This window comes from Penaeus chinensis, chromosome 2 (assembly GCF_019202785.1).
Source record: "Penaeus chinensis breed Huanghai No. 1 chromosome 2, ASM1920278v2, whole genome shotgun sequence".
In the NCBI taxonomy this organism is placed as follows: Eukaryota; Metazoa; Arthropoda; class Malacostraca; order Decapoda; family Penaeidae; genus Penaeus; species Penaeus chinensis.
In genome coordinates this window covers 9891982-9899481 of record NC_061820.1, presented here as the reverse complement: position 1 = coordinate 9899481, position 7500 = coordinate 9891982, and positions in this window count along the sequence as shown.

The window sequence follows — 7500 nt, the reverse complement described above, 5'->3', positions numbered from 1 at the left end:
TTCAAAACTTTAACGGAGTTTCCCTTGTGAGATTTCACTGTGATGAATGACTGAGGTTATTCTTGGTTTTAAGATCCATTTTCTTCTATAAAGGATGGGTAACTACAATAAGATTTAACTATCCACTGTTCGGCGTAAAGCAGTAAACGATACATTTTCTGTTAAATAAAATCCAGCACCTGATATCTCAAAATTCGAAGTTGCCTTAAAAAAAAAATAATAATAAGTATTGCAATTGGTGCCTGGTTATAGTTGAAGGTTGCGACTGACAAGAGAACAAATCGTATTGCAGACACACTTGTGATGCCATCACCAATTTCAAAATGATCATTTTATGCACATCTATTACTATCCACATTATTGTAGCGCCATTATTGCTAGTGTATAATTATCGTTATTACTTTTCATTTGCATTATCATTTTCTCATTATTATCATTGTTACTTGCATTATCATTATCATGATTTTCATCATTAATGTTACCATTACTCTTGCTATAACTGAATTGATCGTATTATGATTATCATTGCTAATGCTATTACTATCACCATTACTACAGTGACCATGGCAATTACCTTCACCGATATCACTATTAGCATAATTGCAAATATAACTGTTTCTATTTCATTTTGACTGTTCTTTTCATTATCATTATTTTTATCATAATTATTATCAATATAATTATCATTATAAGTTATTAATACTATTATCATCATCACCATTATGTTAATTAATAGTATTATTGTTATTGTCATTATCATCATCGTTATTACAGATCCGGTTTCACTTACTAATTTTCTATCAAAAGCCGATTTCCTCTTTCGAAGGACTTTTTTGATTTGTCAAGTGAATGCCGTTACCCCGCGTGGATGCCCCTCCTAAAGTCGGACCTTGGGCAGGATTCGAACCACGCGCTGGATGACCAACTGGCCCCCAACCATGCCCATTACCGCTTCACCACGGTGGCACCCATTATCGTCGGTATTATTATGATAATTAATATAATCAACATCGTTAAATATGCAGAAACACATGGCGGCAGGAATCATGTTTGTGAGGAATCAAAAATCATAAAACATTATGGTTTATTTAAATCTCAAATGGCGTACTGCTTATCAAGGAAAATTTTAAAACAAATAGTTTGTCCATTCGTACATAACGTCCTTAACATAATTCAGAGGTGACACAAAATTTATAACAAAAACAACATTGATAACAAATTGTGCAGCTCTTGTACCCGGAACTTTCCTAAGATTTTAATTAACCTCCGTACGTCCAGAACAATTGGTAATAATAATAATAATAATAATAATAATAATAATAATAATAATAATAATAATGATAACAATAATAAAAACAATAATAATAATAATAATAATAATAATAATAATAATGTAAGGTGGCCTCCCACAGCCTGCCATCTCTTCCTCATCTCACCGCCAGCCTCCCGTGCTCTCGCGGGCCCTGGCATCTCGCAGCCCGGCCAACGCTTACTGCAATCGTCCTCTCTGTCTATATGTACATACGTTCACTCATTTCTGTTTTATTGTTCCACTTTACTTTGGTTCCTATATGTCACTTCTGCTTGAGTTTGCCCTTTGACCCTGTCCTCTCATCTGCGATTCCTTTACGCAAATTATTTCTCGCTTCTTCTGTGAGCTTCACGGTTACTTGTATAATTTTAAATTATCTTCTTTTTTTTGTATCGTATTTTTGTCACTTTATTCTTGTCTGCGGAAGCTTATTCTCATTTTAAGAGGAATCTGTTTTAACATCATATTTTATCCATTGTACTTCTTTCTGTCAACTTCACCTTAAGTGTGTATTTTTTTATGTCTTATCTTGTTATGAAGCTCATTTTATTTATAATTTTAGTGTCTGATTTAATGATTTTTGTACAAACTTTCTATTTTGCGAATGATGTTTGGCGTGGGTTGTGACGTCACGAACTTTATAAATATAAGCCGCGTTGAGCGGGAAAGAGATTCATTCTCCTCGAAACAACGGCGTTTTACTCTCCTCCTGGGTGATTTTCTTGCTGAGCGGAAGGTGGAAAACTCGGCACGTCTGGGCATCACATGACACGGGAAAAATACAAGCTAAATTCTGTTTTCCTGGTTATTTCAATTGTGCACAGGAGCTGGACGTAATTCTTTATTTTAAATATTAAATATAAACCAGTTTTTTAGATGCTACATACTATAATAAGCACTCACGCTACCATTCCTTGGGAATCAACTTGATAATGAACCCATTGCAAACAGATTAATAATGGCTACGGAGCCACAATTACCCACTACAATATTAACAACAACAATAATAATAATAATAATAATAATAATAATAATAATTTAGGGTTTGGTGTTGCAGTTTAGTGTGTCTCATTCAAAATGCGGGTCTCTGTAAATTGTACCACGTGTACAATGCATGGCCTTGTGGAATATGAAAAGAGGTCAGCAAGAACGCTGTCACTGCACCATACAACACAGTACGATCAGACATGAGTTACGCTTGTTAATGCAAAAGGAAGTCAGGGAATAATTATGATTTGTAGTATAACTTGCTTTTATGAGTGTAAAAACATTTATATGTCTATAATACTCACACACACTCACACTCACTATCACACACACTCACACACACACAAACTCGCACTCACACACACACAAACTCACACTCAAACTCACACACACACTCTCTCTCTCTCTCTCACACACACACACACGCACATACATACACACACACACACACACACACACACACACACACACACACTCACACACACATATATATTTATATATATATATATATATATATATATATATATATGTATATACACACACACACACACACATGCACATATAAACACACACTCGCGCCTTTTTGTATCATCCCGAAATTCCTAGTACCTTGATACAGATTAGGCTTTATTTGGAGCATCACAAACAAGCAATTATTTCAAGTTTCAAATGTACTGACCGAACAAAACCAGCCCTCACACACAGCCCTCGTCTTGTGCCCCAACGGTTTCTTTACATGTACAAGAAATGATGTGATTATGCCGCATGCCACAGCACATCCAGAATCATGGGCTGTAACTTAATGGTCTTTCATAGTATCTTTAAAAGTTCAACTGCTACTATGATATATCCTTATTATGTTACGATTATTATTTACGTAATGGTGATGATTATGGACGTTCTAATATTAATAATAAAAATGCAATGATAAGGATAATTATAAATTATAATAATGTACCAATAATAATGACAATGATAGTGATGATGGTAATAATGATAATCGTATGTTCAGATCATGTTAATCATCCTTAAACTTTTTTATTATGATAGTGACAGTAATAATGAAATAGTGGTAATTACAAAAATAACTATTATTGTCATTATTATTTGTATTACTATTATTACCAATATTATTAGTAATTATTACTACTGTTATCATCATCATCACCATCACCTTCATCATTATATAAAATTGATATCATTTGTATGGAAGACAAGGTAATATTTTAGTCATTGAGGAGCTTTGAAGAGATCTCTTGCTGCCTATCAAAACGTTTACAAATACGAATGCATGGTTCGGGTTGAAACTTCGACAAAGTTTAGTTGTCTGGCTACATTTTGATTAACTTGTCGTATAATTATTATTCTACTCTATGTAGCAGAAGTATTATTCTCGTAAATTCTTTTTGCTCATTAAAAATAATCATTACACTCTCGTATGAGTTCAGAGATAAACGTAAGTCACATGAAGAATTTCAAACGATAATTTATATATTAATGCTCCACATGATGTTATTTGTGACATTTGACTCTTTTAAGCCCAAAAATAAACATACGTTTCTCATTGCTTACACCATTTTCAAATGCGTCTCATCATAGATTATATTTTATATTCTTATTAAATAGCCAAATGCATTACAAAATGTAATAAAATAAGTATTTTGCATTTTACTTCATTCAGCCTTAACTTTAATGGATAGGTTGGTACGCGTGTGTGGGCGGAGCTTCAACATGATATTACTTGAAATTCTTCAGAAAAAAAAAAAAGCTTTCGCAAGAAATTGCAGATAAAGGTACTGCAGATATAGCCATAGGATCATTATTATTATTATTTTTTTTTTTCACATGAAGGTTCAGTTAAATCATTTTGTCTCTTTTCTTTAACTTATTTCATCTATTGTTTCTCTAACGGAAAGTGTTTTTTGTGTTTTTTTATGCTTTATGTTTTATCATACCCCCCACGAGCGATCTTCATGTTCGCACAGCAGGATATTCCAAACAATTATCACAGGCAATAATTTGTCTTTGTGCCCTTAATATATATCAAAATATACATAACCATTTATTTTGAGGTTTTTAAGTCTGAAACGTTACGTCAAAGCGGCACAGAATAATTTAGAAGATATTTATCCCTCCCAAGTCAACAGCACAAATTCATAACATGTCGATTTAGCAAAATTAGATTTTGGTCTAATTTTATCCATAAAGAGTGATGTATTTGATGTGCTGTTGAAAAGGCACAGAAACATTTTATGTATCTTTATGCATGAATTTTATATCAAGCAATATACACGATTTGTAATTAATATGCACATAAATCCCTATTTGTGGCGTTCATGAAATATATTGAAAACTTTCGTGTATCATTTTGTATCTTTTCGAAGTGGCGGATTGAAAAGATACTAGACACACACACACACACACACACACACATATATATATAAATATAAATAAATAAATAAATATATAAATATAAATAAATAAATAAATATATATGTATGTATGTATGTATGTATGTATGTATGTATGTATGTATGTATGTATGTGTGTGTGTGTGTGTGTGTGTGTGTGTGTGTGTGTGTGTGTGTGTGCAGCGTTTTTTTTTTGTTTGTATACAAAAACCGCTTACACAGATTATAAATATAAATATGATATGGTAACGATTTGGAGCAGATACATATATCAATTGTGAAAAAGGCTAGATGGAACTATCAACAGAACTTACAGATGGATAGTTGTTCACATGGCAATTAGGGCGGTTGCAGTAGCCGTACCATTGAGCTCTCGACATCTATAACAAGGGGAAAGATTCGACTATAGCCAGGTCATATCTGTTAGGATGGGAGGTAAAGATTTTGAAATCAGTAGTGTTAAATGGGTGGTTCTGAAGGTGAGAGTGCCCTCTGATTGCCGAGAGGGAGGGTTTATTCAGTGATAGGCCAATCCTGTTCAAGAGCTTACGTACCTGGTTTGACAGTTAGGACAAGTAAGGAGGTAGAAAAAGGGAGACCATATTAGAATATAATTCAAAGATACGCTGGTTATTTCATATATATATACATACATACATATATATATATATATATATATATATATATATATATATATATATATAATGCAGAGGGTACTGGTAAGTACCTATTACGTTGAACAACAGAAGTGGCAACTCATTGTTTGTTTACATTCCCGTACTACGTACGACTTGAATGGACTGGAGCATGAGATTACTTTGAAACAAAATTCGGATCAATATGCTTGTATAGAAAATTATTTCTCATATAAACTATATGGTTTGCTCCATGGAGATTAAAGGCCATCCTTTCTTTCTAACTCGATATGTGCATTTTCTTGTAAACAGGTGCTTCCTATTACCAACTCTCCTCCGATACTGAAAAAGCTGTTATGTGAGACAGTAAAAAGAGAAAGACCGAGAGCCAAATATGATAGCAAATGTGTGTATGTGTGGGGGTGTAGGGTGGGGTGGGGAAGTGCTTGCATGCGTGCACAACAGGTTTTTTTCTTGGCCTCACTATTCGACTGGTTCAGAAATTCTGATCTGCGTTACGCCAAGTTAACAAATCGTTAAATGGTTTGGTTTTTCTTTTAGATTGAAAACAATTAATTTCAATAAAGCATTGAAACACGAGCATGAAAACTCATGTCCACAAATTTGGACTATTGTCAAATTGACCACATGGAGCATCAGGCAACTCCCTTGAGTCTTATGACAGGTGCATGGTCGAGGAAAGAATTCTCTCCCTTTACAAACAAGAAATTACTTTTTCGCTAAGACCAACAACCATCGAACACTGGTTGCATATTATTTTGCTTGTTATTATGTGTGTGAAAGTGTGCGTATAACTGTGTGCATAAAAGTGGTGCACAGTATATCCCGTGCGTTGATGTAAAAGCATATATAACAATCTATTTCTTATTTTTAACTTTATATGCCACCCCTTCGTTATTCATAATATACCTTGACGATTACTGGAATTCCATACACATGTCCTCACCGACAATGCCCTTGCCTTAGGGACAGCCTCCTCCTCCTCCTCCTCCCCCCCCCCCCCCAGCTGCCAACAAAACCCACAACCTAGCAATATCTATTAGGTTATTTATTACCTATGTTAGATATAAATAATCAGTTCCTTCAGTGTTACATCTAGACATTCATGCATAAAAGTAAAATCTCACTGTTTCTAATGAGATTTACTCCAATGCACTCAAACCATACATAGTACGAAAATGTAAACAAATACAGTGATGCCGCTTCTCCTGTCCACCGCAAACCGGCCGGCCACACACGTGCAGTTTTAACCAACAGTTATAACTGTTCAGTTATAACTGACAGTTAAAACTGAACGTGTGTGGGTATCTCATGAGTACAGGCAATTGTATATACATTCTTACATAAATGAACTACTCGTACATTATCTTTTTATATGACAGCTTTCTATTCAATCCAGTTAATTCATATCCTTGGTAGTTTGAGTTTCCCAAACTAAACGTTGGCTGAGCGATGGTGGTCCTTTTTTGTCATAGTAGGGTCGTATGGGAATACCTTGACGAAGCATTAAAGAATCCATTTTAGAACAATTTAAAGTATTCTTACGTAGAAAGCACTTATAATCATAGCTTTCATAATAAATAGTGGAACAGTTACATAATCTGCAAGCAAACAAAACCACTGGTCAATATGAATCTTATACCACTTAAGTATTTAATGTTTAAGAGCCGTGGTTCCCAATCTGGGTACCGCGAGTTAGGTACAGAGGTGGAGCGTGAATCAGTCTCCCCAAGACTGATATGCTGCAAGTAAGCGCGCATGCGCACACGCACACACACACGCACACGCACACGCACACGCACACGCACACGCACACGCACACGCACACGCACACGCACACGCACACGCACACGCACACACACACACACACACACACGCACACACACACACACACACACACACACACACACACACACACACACACAGACGAACCGTGTTTGAGTCATCCTCACGTGATATCTTATTAAAGCAAAGTATACCAATCAGCCCTACCTTCATAACAGGACGAGGGGTGGGGAGGGCGTGAGAATTTCCCAGAAAGCTACCAGATCAGCTTCAAGACTGAAATCGTTAATGATGCCGAACGAGGCAGTCGATGGGCGAAATCTTGAAACTTTCGCTGAAGCATATGTGA